A 17000-nucleotide genomic window follows, 5' to 3' on the forward strand; every position below is an offset into this window, starting at 1 on the left:
AAGCTTGGGCTCAGCTGAACAAGACTCTAACCTATAGTTTGAGAACCTATAGTTCTATAGTTTGTTTGAGTGTAAAACATATAGTCCATAACCTTCTGGGACCAGTATCTACATGAGGCATGCGCTTCTCATAGCAATGACAAAAGTATAAGAAGGGTGTGGAAACATATAGTTCCTCTTAAAGCCTAGGGTTGGATCTGCCACACAACCACGTCTGCCTAAATTCCATTGATCAAAGCAAGTTTTATGGCTGAGCCCAACAGCAATGGGGCAGAGAAATATAATCAACCTCTCTTGGTATAAACTATAAATCACCTGACAAGGTGTTAGGTTCCGGGGGTGGGGGGAATGATTGGCTAGTAATAAGAATGAAATCAATACAGGCTGTGATTAGCCTGAAATCCTTAACTTTGTGTAGCTTATATTCCATAGACAAGGGATCAATAAATAAAATATGTAAAACTTTAGATGGATAGAGCTACTAAGGAGAAGAAAATCAAGCAAGAAAGGGGATTGAGAAGAATAGTGTTGGTGATGCTGGTTGATATTCTAGAAAAAAGGCCAAGGAGGAAGACCTTACAAAACAAGATGGCAACTCTTACTTTTTTTAAGAAAGAAGTAAGAGAGACATTCTTACTTCTTTTAAGAAAGAAGTAAGAGAGACATCTATGAAGATAGCTGAGGAAAACCAGAAAGGAGAAAGAAGAAAAGCAAGTACAAAGGCTAATGGTGCCTGGGAATGAATGGTGTGTGTGTGTGTGTGTGTGTGTGTGTGTGTGTGTGTGTAGATACAAGATAAGAAGCCATCACAATATTATAGGTGATAGTGATGGCTAGCCAAGGGTCTTGTGGTAGATGGAATGATAAGTCACTGAATCGGTTGAATTTTTAAAATATTTTGATGCCTAGTCAATTAAGTTTGCTGATAGTTCAGATGTGCAGTATGAGAGAATGGTGTTAAGGATGATGGCAAGGATTTTTGCCCAATTGGCTGGAAGTAAGGAATTTCCATATTCTGAGATGGGAAGGACAGTGAAGGTCCTGTAATAAAATAAGATGAAGTTCAGTCTGGGCCTATTATGTTTAAGGTATGTGTTAGTCATTCAGGTAGAGAGGCCATCAGATAATGAGATGATTAGAGGAGAGGTCCAGGCTGTGGAGATGAATTTTGGAGCCTCTTTTATATGCTCGTGTGTATATCTGAAACTACTCAAGGCCATGAGACTGGTTGACATCATGAAAAGAATGAGTTCAGATAAAGCAATGACTAAAGCCAAGGCCTGAGTCCTGGGGCACTTGGAATTGCCAATGCCATGAAGATTGTAAGGAACTAGCAAAGGAATCTTAGAGTAAGTGCTTAGAGTACAGGAGAGAAACAATAGGAATGCGATGCCATGGACATTAAGAGAAGAAATGTTTTCAAGGAGCAGGGAGTTTTCAGCTTTGTGCAAAGCTACTAAGATAGGACTAAGATAAGGACAGATAACTGTTAGCCTGAGAAGCATGCAGACCACTGATGATCTTGTAAGAAGAGATTAATTGGAATGAGGGGGCAAATCTTGGTCGACATGGTTTTAATAGAGAATGGGAAAGGAGAAATTGATGATGGGTGAGTATAGATTTCTCTTTTAAGGAGTTTTGTGAAAAGAGAAAGTAAAAAGTTTTGTTTGTTTGCTGGAAGACAGAAATGATTAAGTGAAAATCATTTTCTTTATAAATGGGAAAAATACAATCATGTGACTTATAAGAACAAGGAAAAATAACAATACAGAAAAGAGGGAAACATTGATGAATTGATTGCCTTGAGTGTTGAAAAGGAAAAGGTTGGTGCAGATAGGAGGAGTGTGTTTTGTCTAAGATCATGGATCTTTTACCCACAGCATCTAGAGGAAAGGCAGAGTAACTGGGGACAGAGGCAGATAGGAGGAAGATGTGCTTGCAGGAGCTGGGCGCTTCTATCTGTGAGGAGGGAAACATTTGTTCATTGTTCAAAGTCAGTTCTGTTCCTTCCAATCAGCTAGACCAAATCAAACATTGTCTTAAAGCCATAGTGGTGCTGTAAGGCCAAATACACAATTCATTGGAAATACTCAACTCAGGGAACAGTGGATGGGCCTCCATAAAGGTAACAAAAGATAGTCATGACCCTTTTGTGACTTGGAACAGCTGGAATTGGAGAAATCAGATCCCTGGTCTTTCTGCAGAAGCTCTTTTAGCCAGAGTTGCCTCGTGACTCTCATTCCTCTGCTGCTAGAATGTATAGCTCTAAGAAGATTTATTTGCTTAAGAAAACTTGAATAGACCTCTAAGGGATGAATAGGGGTTGTTTTCTTAAACAAAAGTGTTGACAGTCCCCTTCCTGAGAGTAGCTAGAACTTAATCTGCTGTTGAACGTAGTTTTGAAGTTGTCTATCAGTTGCTTCCTTTGCAGCTATGTATAGCGTTGGTGCGTTCTAAATACCAACCTCATGACCCATCTCTACAAGTAGTTCAGATGTTACCTTCTTGAGAAGTCCTTTTCTTTATGTCAATTAACTAAGACTCAATAATTAAGTGATATTTTGGAGCACTTATCTTCCTTTCTGTATGGTCATATTACTGAAAGCACGGATTGTCCTATTCTTTGAGGCATCCCATTGAAGGTCTACCTTATAAAGAACAGGCTCTTAATAGATTAATGAACAGATCACTCTTTTTACTTTCCCTCAAGCATAATTAAAATTCAGCTAAGAAAGGACTGCCTGAGCAACGTGTTAAAGGTTAACAGCAAGTCTGTTTAGAACAATAGCAAATGTTAACTAATTATTAAAAGATGTCTTTTAATTTAAAAGTCTAGTTTTTAATTATTTTTATGACAGTTTATGTTTAATTTTACCTGCTTTACCCCTGGCTGTAGATGACAGATTTCTATTTTAATTATGCAGCCAGTGATTACTACAAATGTGTTGAGACCCATTATTTTTTTTTTTTTTTTCTTCTCTTAGCTTTCTTGGAATTGGAAGTGAGCAGCCGTTGGGTATTATCAAGTTCTCCTGGAAATGGCAGTGATACATGGTCAAATAATTAAAGCCTGCCAAATGACTGAGACTCACATGTCTCTGCACAGTCCTGGCGTATAGGGAATACTAAACAGAAGATAAAGTCTCAGGGCAGATACATGTGAGTGTGATCGCCCAGACTTTGATTATCTTTCTATGCTGCCTGTGGCCATCTGGAAAAAGCTAATGCTCTCTCTGTAGTAGCTGGTTTTTGTAGCTCAACAAAGCACCCCTTTGCTTAGTAGCTTAAACAACCATTTTGTTAATGCATGATTCTGCAGGTTCGTGATTTGGGCTGGGCTCAGTTCAGTGGTTCTTCTGGCCTACGCTAGGACCACTTACTTGTCTGTGGTCAGCACCCAGGTTGGCTAGGGTTGGATGTTTCCAAATGACTTCCACTGGGATAGCCCATATTTACTCCATGTGTCTCTTATCCTAGCCAAGGCAGAGCCCCAGGAAAGAAGAGAAGTGCACATACCCTTACAAGGCCAAGACTCAGAACTGACAAACTGACAATTCTGTCATTCTGTTGACCAAAATAAGTTTCAAAACTGGTGATATTCAGACAGTGGGGAAATTAATTCCACAGCTTGATGGGAAGAGCTGGAAAATCATATCTGGGCAATAGGCCTGGATCCAGGGATGTCATTTTTGAAATCTACCATACCAGCTAAAATACAATTTATTTTAAAATATACATGAGCAAAATAAGCTCATTAGTTGAGTCTCCTGGTATCGAGAACCCAAAAGGGCTGGAGATTCTGTATTGGAGTCAGAAGTAGGGCCCAGAAGTAGGGCCCTGTAGTCTGTGTACGGCTTCTTGAAGCTGGGTGATGGGCTCTGGTTTCAGAAATGATAGATCTTTCTGCTGACATTCATTACCAGTTTGAAAACAAAAGCAAGGCTCTAACAAGGAAACCAAATGTGGTCAATGAATGCCCTCAAAAAACTTTAAGTAAGTCCAGATATGTCATCGTATACCAGCATTTCTTTTTCCATTTGAACATGTGATATCCCAAATCATTACTGCCTTGTCCTTAGCTAACTAGAACCTGGTCCTAACTATAGTGCTGGCTGATAGCTAAGGTGTTAAGAAAAATGTTAAAGGTATTTCCATTTTTGAAGGGATCTCTTGACATTCCAAAGACTTAAAAGGCCAATGGCATAAAGTTCAGATGGTAGAAGGATGTGCAGAAGTGCTCATGCTTTTCAACAGAGTACTCCAGACAGCTCCCAGATGGTTCTTCTGCTGCTTTCACTCTAAGCATTAAACTTGTCAACCCTAAAGTTGTATGGGTAGATCTCTGTATAAGGCACTCCCTGCTTACACTTATTAGAGGGTAAAGTTGGAGATGATGGCAGTGGTGTTCAGCACTGATAGTGCCTCAGTAGCATTCTGTTTGGATGTGGTGAACTTGGCTTTGTTTCTTTCTGCCTGACCTTCCTTGATTCCTGCCATTTTTTCAAGCTACATTCCCCCTACTTCCCACTAATTTCTGGAGCTACTTGTTCATAAAAATCCCTCTTGCTAATAATCCCCTTTGCTAATAAATTCCTCTTTTACTAAGTTGCCCCTAGTCTTTTTAAAAACTGTAGTATAGTTAACATGCCATGTCACATTATTTCAGGTGTGCACCATAGTGATTTGATAGCTTTATACATTGTGCCTAGTGCAAGTGTTTCTACCATACAACACTATTACAATACCATTGACCATTCCCTATGCTGTACCTTTTATCCCCATGACTTATTCATTCCATAACTGGAAGCCTGCATCTCCCCCTCCCCTTTACCCATTTTGCCCATGCTTTATCCCCCAGCCAGAATAATTTTGAAAACATATTTTAATTGCTTGCAACAGAGAACTTTATTGATTGATTTTAAAATGTTTTTCTTTAATTCTCCTTAGGCTTTCTTAATTCCCAGTCAAAATATTTATTATATGGGGGCCAAATTGGTAATTAAGGCCATACTGACATGGGTTTATAGTGATTTTTGTAATGCAGGTGAATGCAAAGCAGTGGTGTCCTGTCCAGGTCCCCTTTAGGAGGCTGATGCCCCTATCCCCAGATGCCGTGTATATGAATTGCTGCGGACCCACAGCTCCCTTCTCCAACCCTCATGCTCCAAATGAAAAATTACCCTCAGCACTCAGGGCCACTAATTTCTTTCTTTTCTTCCAGCCTCCAGGAGGCAGCTTAAAGCCAATGATGAACTCATAGGGAGATAGAAAGGCCACTCCCATGTTTCAAGGGGGTACAGCTCAAAAGGGTCTCAGAAGCCCCCATGGTTCAGGCCACATTCTTGCTCAGCAATTTCCCCTACCCTCTTAGCCTTCCCTGATTCCTCTCCTTCTAGGAGCCCTACCTCCATGAGCCACATGCATCTGAATCCCTGGCTCAGGCTCTGCTCCTAGGAAAGCCAGGGCAAGGCTGCTGATGGAGATCTGGGAGAGAAGTATATTAGTTATGGAGTCTAATTGCCATAGCAGTTAACCTCAAATGTTAGTGGCTTAAAACGATAGCAAATTATTTCTTGCTCACCTTAGTCTAATGGAGTTTGTTTGGTTTTGTTTTGCTCATCAGGCATTCAGAGACCCAGGCGACTTCTATCTTGTGGCTTCTCCCTTCTCTAGGTCCTTACCATCTGCTGTATGAGGTGTTGATGGGAGGAGACAGGCTCGCATTAAGGCCAGTTTCTGGAAGTGGTGACCTCACTTCCACCCATATTCCATAAACAAATACTGGTGCAAGGGAGACTGACCAATAGTGTGTAGCTCTGTGCCCAGGCAAGAGAGAACATGGAGGAGGCCTCTGGACCTAAAAATAGGAGAGATGATGTGGGGAAGCCAAGGTAGGACTCTGTAATACTTCTAAGCCCCACTTGGCTCTAGCTCAGGTAACCACACTGACCAAATAAGACCTCTCTGGGCAGTTAAAGGATGTGCTTTTAATAATTATACCAGGATCCCAGGGGTAAGATGAGGTTGCTTCAAGCCAACACAGATGTAGAGTCATCTCAGCTGTAGATGACTCACACACAATCAAGAAATGGCTGATTCACACCATGTGGGTAATAAAAATGTTTTAAATTTCTCCTTCCTGGGCCACAAGCCACAAAGCTGGGTAAAAGGAAAAGAGAATCAGGGGGTGGGATCTGTAGCCTTCACAGGTAGTAACTGAGATGTATCCCTTCCCAGTGTCTCAGAATATTCAGGCTTCCATGTGTCCAAGTCCTCACCCCCATCCACAGCTCTTTCCTGCTTTCTGTTCTCTAGTCAGTCTCCCACAGTAGTGGGAAGCCGACATTAATTCTCACTGTGTGGCCTTTATCAGTTCCCTCTAGCTGAAAGAACTAGGAGTTTATAGTAGGTCTCTGAGGCTCTTCTGGAATAAACATTCTCTGTTGCTGAAACACTAAGATGCTCAGTTAGAACAAGAGAGAATCCAGTCATGCCCTGAGGAGCTGGTGTGACATTTTGATTTATAATTTAAAAACAAAACAAAACAAAATGTATATTTGGGCTTTGTCCCCTTTTCTGGGACAAAGCTCCTAAAAGCCTTGGAATTTCTTGAAGAAGAGCTAGAGGTCCCTTATTATGTGAATAAAGAGATTTTTAGATCCCACCTAAGGATGGGGTCTGGTTGCCTGTAAAACCAACCTTGTGATTAGAAGGTTGGAACTTTCAGTCCTAGCCCCTCACTTCTTCAAGGGAAGAGGTGCTGGAGATTGGATCAATTGCCAATGGTTAATGATTTACTCAATCATACCTATATAAAAAAACCTCCATAAAAACCCAAAAGGACTGAGTTCAGAGAGCTTCTGGGTTTGAGGAACAGAGGGGGAAGAGTGCCCGTTCGGAGAGGGTAGGGAAGCTCTATGCCCTTGCACTAAAACTTGACCTATGCATCTCTTCCATCTGGCTGTTCCTGGGTTGTATACTTTTATATTAAACCAATAATAATCTATAGTAATCTATAATACTATAGTAATCTAGTTGGTAAAACATCTGAGTTTCGAGTTTTGTTAGCCACTCTAATAAATTAATCAGACCCAAAGAGGGATTTGGAACCTTCCATCTGTAGCTGGTTGGTCAAAAGCACAGGTAACAATCTGGACTTGCCATCTGAAACGGGGTTGGTGGGCAGTCTTATAGGACTAAGCCCTTAACCTGTGGAATTCGATGCTGTCTCTAAGTAGGTAGTATCACAATTTAGCTTGGTTCACATGAGAACCCAGCCTAACAATATGAAGAGGAGGAAGGCGGAGAGGAGGGACTTGAGGCCTCCATGATTTCCATCGGCATGCTCCTATTTATTGATCTGTATGGTAGATATTATGTTGTGTCATTCAGGTCCCCCTTGAGGACAATACGCCCCTCCAAATTGCCAGAAATTTCAGCTGTTGTCTGCTCACAATGGGGGCTCTCCCAGGAAATTGCCCGTGGTCTGAGGGGCCTGCTGTGCTTAAGGAGAGGCAGCAGAGGCAGTGACTGACCAACGACACAAAGGCTTGACTATTTGCCTCTTTTGGGACAACCGAGGTCATCCCAGCTCAAGAGCTCCTTGTAAGGTCATCAAAGTCTCTGTTGTAATGGCATTGAGGGCCAGATTTTCTCCCTGCTCAGTCCTACCTTTCTCACATCCATAGACGTATTTCCTGAGAAAGCATGACCTCGAAAACCCTTTGAGTAACAGCTCTGAGTCAGAGGCTGTATCCAGGGGATGCAAATGAAGACAGTCTGAGACATAAAACCTAAATAAACTATTTGTGCTGGGAAAATGGATTTTCGAGGCAAATGCTAAAGGCCCCATCACTAGCTCCCAACTGCCATTCCCCAGTGTCTTCCTATGCAGACTTCCCCCCACATAAGGATGGGGAGAGATCTGGAAGGAGGGCCAGCAGAGTCTGTGAGCAGCCCCCCATGGCTCTTGTCTGCTGCTACTCTGCTCTTATATTCCCTCCCCTTCTGCCTTCTGTTAATGCTAATTCAAGGTCTTAAAAATAGATTTTTTTCTTCTTTGCTAAGTCCTATAACACACTTCCTCACTTTCTTCTCTCACAAGTCTTTATTTTCTCTGCCTAATGTTTTTTTTTTTTTTTTTTTATGTTTAAAGAAAAAGTCAGAGGTGCCTGGGTGGCTCAGTGAGTTAAAGCCTCTGCTTTCGGCTCAGGTCATGATCCCAGGGTCCTGGGTTTGAGCCCTGCTTTGGGCTCTCTGCTCAGAAGGGATCCTGCTTCCCCCTCTCTCTCCGCCTGCCTCTCTGCCTGCTTGTGATCTCTGTCTGTCAAATAAATTTAAAAAAAATCTTTAAAGAAAAAGTCAGAAGTGTGTGTGTGTGTGTGTGTGTGTGTGTGTGTGTGTGTGAGTGAGCTTATCTCGTGTCTTTTTGGTATTTGGAACTCAGAGTACCAAGTAGACAAAATCTGTGATATGTCAGCTCAGGTCATAAGGCTCTCATTCTTATGAATTATCTAGGTATGTCTGTGGCCCAGGTATTCCCTGGTTATGACCTTGACTCTGAATCCATAAGCATCTTCCCTCAAACACTGCATTCTTCTTTAAGGTTCTAGAGACATGGGGCTCCAGCCATAGATAGCTAGGGGCACAAAATCCATAGACAGTTTTCCCTTGGGGATATTCTTCCACCCACGCTGGTTCACTGGGGTAGAACTCGAGAGTGATTCCTGTTACTAGAAAAGAAGGGGGCTTACTCGCAACACACAATGAGCCAAAGCCCCCACAGTGTGAGGGTATAAGACACATACTTGCACACCATTTTCAGTCCTTCACAGTCTGTTGTGCAACTGCCAACTTTATGGTTTCAGTCCTTTTGTTAAGAGTCTATTTCTGGAATCATACATTTAACATCCTCATTCAAGGTGCAATTCCTGTCACACCCGAGTGCTGTTCCTGACAAGTGTGCATGCATTACTTCTCATGTGACCCTGGCTCTCTGAAATTTTGTTGTCTACCCTCCTGCCCCCTGAACACCCAGGAAATGAGGTCCTGAACCCCCATGCCTGTGGATTCTGTGCCTTTGTCACATTGACATGACTCCTGTATCTCTCATCCTGTGGCTGGTTATGAGCAGGTTGGTTTGACCCTTTATTGTTTGGGTATAGCACACTCTTCTTTCTCCAGCTCCTAGAGAGAAATCCAGTCACACGCAGTTTATTGAAGATGTAGACTTGCTGTTCCATGAGGAAAGGAGGCAGGCCTACTAACTTCCTGGCTTCATTTTTGTTCCAGTCTTTCTCTTAGAGTTTATTATGACCCTGTGTCCCTTCCAAAGCCTCTGCTCCCAAAGGTGACCCTAGAGGCATGATCTCAGCTCTTTGCTATCACTGCTGCCTTGAGAGAAAATAACCTTGAGATCATCCTACTCCCTCAGAATCCTAGGAGGCTTTATCTTTATGTCTGCTTACTGTCTTCAATTAACCATGGTTTCTAAAGCTCTGTCTTCAAGTTCTCCTGCCCCCTGAACACAGTGTCTCTATCAAGCATAATGAGTTTTAAAACAGTAATGGGCACAGGTTACCTTCAGTTTCAAGGAATTTCCACCCAAGAGTGAGCCCCTCTAGGACAAGGTATCTTTCTAATTGATGCTTCTACCTTCACCACCTAGTGGAGTTCCTAAGCACAAGGTGCTTTTGACTAAGTTGATTGAGTTAAAGCTACCATAGGGAATTATTTCATAAAGCAAAGTATCTTCCTTTGGGGATGATAAGCTCTACTTCAAATATGATTATAAATATGTTTTTGTATTTGGGGATTTTCTTAACTATGAGCAGATGAAATGGACTTCATTACTCAGAGGAAAGTATAACCTGGTTCTTTTTCATATGGAGGTTGGTTGTGAGTATCTCTCTCAAAAAGGGGGTTTTTCTTCGGAAGCAACAGTAGGTGAGGGGCAAGAAAATCTTTCCTTATGTCATAGACAAAATTGTGGGAGGTACAGTCCGAACTCTAAGCAGCAAGTCAACATTCTCGTGCCTCCTGGTGCTTGGAAACTATGCTCTGATTTTTATTTTTTAAATTTTTAACATTTAAAAAATTTTTTAAAAATATATTATTTATTTATTTATTTGACAGACAGAGAGAGAGAGAGCAGGAACACAAGCAGGGGAGTGGGAGAGGGCGAAGTGGGCTTCCTGCTGAGCAGAGAGCCCTATGTGGGGCTTGAACCTAGGACCCTGGGATCATGACCTGAGCTGAAGGCAGACGCTTAACGACTGAGCCACCCAGGTGCCCCTGATTTTTATTTTTATTTTGTTTCCAGTGCCAATGTTCCTGGGTCAGTATGTTAATTTGAAAACTGGTTGCATATATTTGCATGTTGTATATATTCTTGACTCCACAGTGGCAGAATTAAAATTAAATAGGGTTTTCTACCCTTCTACTTGTCTAGTATGATTATAAAATTCTACAAAAATATCCATTTTCCTTCATTTTTCTCACTCTTTGAAACTGCAGAAAAGATAATGGGGTTTAGCAATTATCAGCTTAATCTGGTAAAAGAAGCTTTGACTTTCTTGACATGAATTATTTAATCTACAGTGACAAGGTAATTTTCGTTAGTTCTTGACCTGTAGTCTACAGATTCAAATTGGGTAGTTAAGAGGAGGGTTCATGAACTTGTAAAGAAAAAAAAAAATGAAAACATTTTTATTTCACTGAAATGTAGAGTTCTTTTCAATTATGTATATAGGCAGCCAACTGCAGTAGTATCAACAGTATCTGGTTCTTTGGCTTCAAAAGAAATAATCACAATTATTTTAATAACAACAGAATTGTTCCCCATATCTTAAAATGTCATTTATTCTATCACTATTTTTAAATTATATTATTTGACTTGTCACTAGTTCTCGTTATTTAATATGCCAATAAAGTAGCACAAACATTACTATATCACAAATTTATGTTTTTTAATATTTAGTAAGTTTGGATATAATTCAGTTTTTACTTTGTACCCTGGTGCATTTCACCTTATGCATTGAAAAATATTATCCCGATAAAGGAAGGGCCCATCGGCTCATCAGACTGCCAGTAGAATCCAAGAGACAGAAAAGACTAAGAACTTGAGATTTGCCTATTTGTCAATACCCCACCTTCTTTTTGTGTTTATGTATCTTGATTAACCACAATCCAAGTCTTTTCTGCCTCTCCTCAACACCACCCCCCTGGGGACATGGGTTCTTTGCTGAACACTCCCTTTCTCCAGTATGCCTGATAACACCTGAAACTCAGCAGACTATTTCTGAAGAGAGAGCTTGTTCCATCAGGGTTTGTTGCTCTGAAAAAAGTCATTATGTTTTAGGATGAAGGTGATATTTAAAAAAATATATGTAACCTAAAGTCTGATCACTCAGTTAGCCTTTGAAAAAGACAGCTCTCCAATTACACCCTTATCCATCCCAAATCTTTAGGACAGATTCTAAATATAGAATCACCTTTTCACTTCCCTTAGAAGGACAGAAGCCACTTAAAATGGTATGTCATCTTCTGATACCACATAAATTGGAATCATTCTGAACTTACTGTGTTTGCCCCATGCTGAGGCTGGGGAACTATACTGAAACACTGCAGTTTGGAAGGAGCCTTGTCTTGCTTGGAGTGGGTATCTGACAAATAGGGGATTCAATACACTGGCTTGGTTCCTTAGGGGAGGTTAAGGGTGATGGTGCACTTAATTTTTCAGTCTGAAGTCAGTTGTATTACTGCAGCAATGACAGTCAGATTTTAGTTTGCCGAGGATTTGTGGAGGGGGAAAACACTGAAACGCTTCTCTCCCATGCCCAGTTTGGAGTGATAGGTGGCCTCCCTTGCCATGAGAATAGACATGCTGACATGAGCTCAAGCACACATTTCCCGGTCTCCTGCAGCTCTGTCTGTGTCATGTGAAACCCACTGCCTGGGTGTCTGAGTCATCACAGTGCACAAGAGCCAAACCGGGTAAAAATCAGCCTCTGGCCCTTCCGTATTTACCTGGCATATTTTGGGAGGCAGTCCAGAGCCAAATGTGGGCTTTAAGCACTACCGTTAAGTAGGCAACATCTGGGACTACAAACTGGACTTCTACTGTTTAATGTTTCCCGACCCCATTAGCTTCCTCCTTCCTCAGGCATTCTGTGCCTTCAGGCTACTATTGCCTTCCCCAGTAGCCCATATACTTGGTCCCAGGATAATGGTAGCATAGCAACAGGCCCTCCATCAGGGGATGGCTGTCAACTGGAAGAAGCAAGTGTTTTAAAGGGATACAATTCTTAAAGCAAACTGGCAATGTTAAGTGGTGAAACCTGGAAGCCCCCCTTGCTTGTCTTTCCTTCAGTTGACTTTGAGTTAATCAGAAGGAAGATTATATTTGGTGGGCCTGACCTAATCAGTTGAGTTTATAAAAGAGGGTTCATAGGTAAGAAATGGAAGACTTACCTAAAAGGAAGCAAACTTCCATGTTGTAGAGAGAACCACCTTTGGCAGGTGAGGGCGGGCGGGGATAGTGTGCAATCTCGAGAAACTGTAAGATTCAGACTTATAAGTGGCAAGGAGCTAAACTGTGCCAATAATCTGAGCTTAGAAAGAGGCTGAACTCCAGATGAGAACCCCAGCTCAGCCAACAGTTTGATTTCAGTCTTGTGAGACCCTGAGCAGAGGCTCTAACTGAACTGTGCCTTGACTGCTGACTCACAGAAATGCGGCAACAATAAATTGCAGTGTTTGAGGTTCTAAGTTGGCAGTAACGTTTTCGTACAAAAATAGAAAACTAATACAGCAGGACTCCAGAGATTCCTAACTTCTGTGTGTCATTGGTCCCCCGGGAAGTCGGGTGAAGCCTGTAGACTTCTGCTCAGAATTAATTTTTAAATGCTTGCAGTAAAATACATAGGCTTATAAAAGAAACCATGTTTATTGAAGTGGGGTAACAAAAATGTTAAAAACATATATAGGTTAGAGTAACATATGCATATATTTGTTAACATGTTAAGTAATAAGATATAGTAGTAAATCTAAAAACAACTATAATATAAAGAATAATCAGTGTAAGCCATATTTTAAGATATCTGCAGAAACAGTAATGCAATACAAAACTACCTGCCATTTTGTCAGGTGTCAAAGTGTCAATGCTAGCACTCTTATGGTTGGTAGATTTCATTTGCAGTTTAAGGAAAGACTAAGTTTCAGATAGAGGTTAATTAAGGATTTTTTCCCCCCCAATCCCGGTGTATGGACTGCTGCATTCTATCCAGGTTAAGATCCCTACATGAGAAAGTTCTTGGGTTTCTTCTGACTGTCATATTCTCTGAGCTGGCTTCACTTTCCTGAACATTCCCCAGAGGGTTCCATCATCCACATTGGACCCTTTGCTCATCCCCTCCAAAGTGCCACTCTCTTGTTTATTCCTAGCTCATTTTTTTTCTTTAATTACATGGATCACTTGATTTGCATATGTGATTCTTATCTTCTTGATGATGCAGAATTAATTTCAATAGAATACAGACTCTGGGTGTGTCTATCTGAGTTTCTGAAGGTCGATGTTACAAATAGCCTCCTGAGGCAGGGGTTGAGGGAGAGGGGCAAACTCCTAAGTCAAATGGCAAAGCCAGGGTTCCATGCTGGGGCCCTCCTTTAGCTGACATCCACCCATCCCAGCTCCTTTCTCTTTTCAGAGGACCTGGTGTGGGCCACAATGTCTGCTTATGAAAACTTTTTTCCACCCACTCTTCACTGCACTGTCAGAGTTATAAATGGATGTTCTCTGCTCTTGGCTGTGCTGTAAATCAATGTAATGCGTGCTTCCCAATTATTTCTTTACTTCTTTCTTTATTCTTTACTTTCCCCCAAAATTACAAGCGTGCATGGATTTTAAAATTTAAAGAGTACTTACGAGCATATGATGTATTCTTTCCCTCTCTTGTCCCAAATCCTGTTTTCATTTTCTTTTTCTCTGTTGGTTATTTCCTTAACTTTACATAACATATCTATTATTTCTTGATTTATTAACTTTACATGAAGTCTGTTGACTCACTGTTATGAAAGATGAGGGTTTAATTCACTTTCCTCCCCATTTCCCACGGATGGTAGTTTTATTGTTTGAGCTCTCTTGCTTGCCTTCATCAAACCTCTATTTATATCAATACTTGGGCACCACCTCTGCCTCCTCATCCTTCTTGTCTATGTTTTATTTTCTTTCAGATATATATTTGCTTTCAGATTGTCAAGCTTAGCATTATTTCCTTTCTCTTAAGCCAAAGTTGTCTTCTATAACTTTCTGTATAGGTTAATTTTAAAAGCAGGAGATTAGCCAAGAGCTTTAATCTCATTTGACTCTCAAGATATTGTTCTTTGCAAGGCCAGGGGGTGGCTAGGACCCTGGGTCTAATGAAATGAAATCTTAGACCACTTGAAGAAGGAAGTGTCAGTTGCGAAGGTCAAACAGTTCATACTGTTTATACCATCAAGGTTTAAACTCATGTCTAATTTTTGTTTAACACTTTGATGAACATGATACGCAGAGGACTTTTTGTTTGTTTTATGTCTCTTTTTCAGTTACTTCTACTTTTTTTTTTTTTTTTGGTTAAGATTTATGTATTTATTTGACACAGAGAAAGAGACAGAGCACAAGCAAGCAGAACAGCAGGCAGAGGGGAAGAAAGAAGCAGTCTCCCCACTGAGGAGGGAGCCTGATTCGGGGCACGATCTCAGGACCCTGGGATCCTAGCCTGAGCTGAAGGCAGATGCTTAACAGCTGAGCCACCCAGGTGCCATGATGGTTTTGGGTTTTTTGTTTGTTTGTTTGATTGGTTTTTGTCTTCTTGATAAAAGAACAGCATGGCTTCTGTCCCCAGTTTTGTGGACCATCTCTGTGGACGCAAGTCCAGCATAAGCTTATTTCAAATCAATGTACTTATAAATAAATACAGAATTGAACCGGATTGATTTGAGAGAGGAAGAACAACATTGCAGGATAAATCCTACCTAAGTTATATTATTTAGAAGCTCTAGAAATAAGGATCCAGTGGACTGATTCCTTCAGAAGCACATCTAAACTTTTCCATCCAGATACTTTGGCTTGTGATCTATCTCTAGTAATAGCAGTACCACACAGGACTCAAACCTAGGCTATTAACATCTTGCCACTTTCCCATAGAAAGCGGGTATAGGTGGTGGCTCTTGGTCCCACTGCCAAGATTTTATATTTTGAAGTAAATAATTTGACCATCAAATATCAATAGCATAAAAATATATATATATCAATAGCGTTTAGACTATAGAATCTAATAACTCCGGGTCCTCCATCAGTGCTACAATGCTTCACGCTTCAGATGATTCCCGAGTTTCTTCAGAATTTCTTTTGGTAAGAAAACTTCTAGAAACTGAATCTACAGCCTCAGTTCCTATGTGAGTTAATGGGTTTATTTCCTAAACCCAATTAGTTTCTGTTGCTGAGGTAAAGACTTGCTGTTTAGATCTGAACACCACCGTCTATTTTGTAAATGATCCCCAGGCTGAAGCGAAACAAGACTGTTAATGTATTTTTGATGAATATTAAAAATTCATGGAAAAAAAAGTAGGATAAATATTCAAAGGAGGCCGGTTTTGGTTTCCTTACCTTAACGTTATTCTCTCTCATATCCTCTCCCCCTTACTCTACAAAGAGTATCATAAAACTTCTGTCTCTTTCTACATTAGGGAAAGTCAATTTGATAAGAATGTTGTGATGCCTGTAACCTCTCAGGGGTAAATTGAGTAGAAAATTATGCAGTACCGTGGTAAAACCAAATGTTAATATGGAAATTCTCATTAAAAGCCCTAAGAAGCTACAGATGTTTGAGTAAATTCTACTGATTGCTTTGACCTGACCTTTTAAACTGCCCCCATACCCAGTGTGCTGAAACCCTTCAACTGATCTCACCCCCATGTTATCAGTTTCAGAGCAGGAGGCTTTTCCAGAATCATTGTCTATGGCATTAACTCATTTTCTCCCCTCCTCCCCCGCTCTGTCCCCCACCTGCTGACAACCGCTCTCTGTACAGGGCTGTGAGCAGGAAAATGCAGCAAGTTTCTCCTTCAGTAAATAGGACATCCCCTTCAGGTCACTCATGCAGCTCATTTTAAATAAATTCAATCAACTTGTGCCTATTAGCCGCTTGTCCTTGAACTAAGATAACCTGGGATGTCCAAGTATCACTCACAGAAGGAATCATGAGGGTGACAAAATTTGCTGAGTGCTCCAAGGCCAATTTTTGTGGAACTTTACTTGAATAGGGCTGGGGAAGGAACCTGCACTTGCTCTGAATGAAGTAGCATGTTAGCTATTTATAGTATGTTCTGTCCTTGGAGAAGAGCCTCAGAAAATTAGAAAATTTGAGAATGTTTTTCAATCAAGTTTTATTTTTGTGAAATGAACGAGGCACCAGGGAAGAATTTAAGAGATGGTGCTCATCCCAGGAGAATGGGACTGCCCAGTCCCTTCCCAGAGAAGCTCTTGTCGTTGGAGTTTGTCCTCGACAGCATCAGCAAACCAATGAATCAGCAAGCCTAATTCATATACAGGAGTTACACAAGGAGTAGCGTAAAGATTGTTTTCCTAAAGAAGGGTTTACATTGGATTGAAGTAAATCATCTCTGAGCTTCTCTTCTTTGACAACGAATTAGTTCTTACAGTTTCCCATTCTGTGGCTTTAAATGTGGTCAGAGTCTCCATTTATTCCATTCAGATTTTACTTTTGTTATTCTTATGGTTCAGCAATATATTAAGTTCCTCTCCCTCTCTGGACACATGAGATGATCTCATTTTCTTTTCTTTATTTCTTTTTTTAAAATATTTTATTTATTAATTTGACAGAGAGAGAGAGCGAGCACAAGCAAGAGGAGCGGCAGGCAGAGGGAGAGGGAAAAGGAGGCTCCCTGTAGAGCAGGGAGCCTGATGCTGGACTGGATCCCAGGAACCTGGGATCATG

This window comes from Mustela lutreola, chromosome 9 (genome assembly GCF_030435805.1).
Source record: "Mustela lutreola isolate mMusLut2 chromosome 9, mMusLut2.pri, whole genome shotgun sequence".
Lineage (NCBI taxonomy): Eukaryota > Metazoa > Chordata > Mammalia > Carnivora > Mustelidae > Mustela > Mustela lutreola.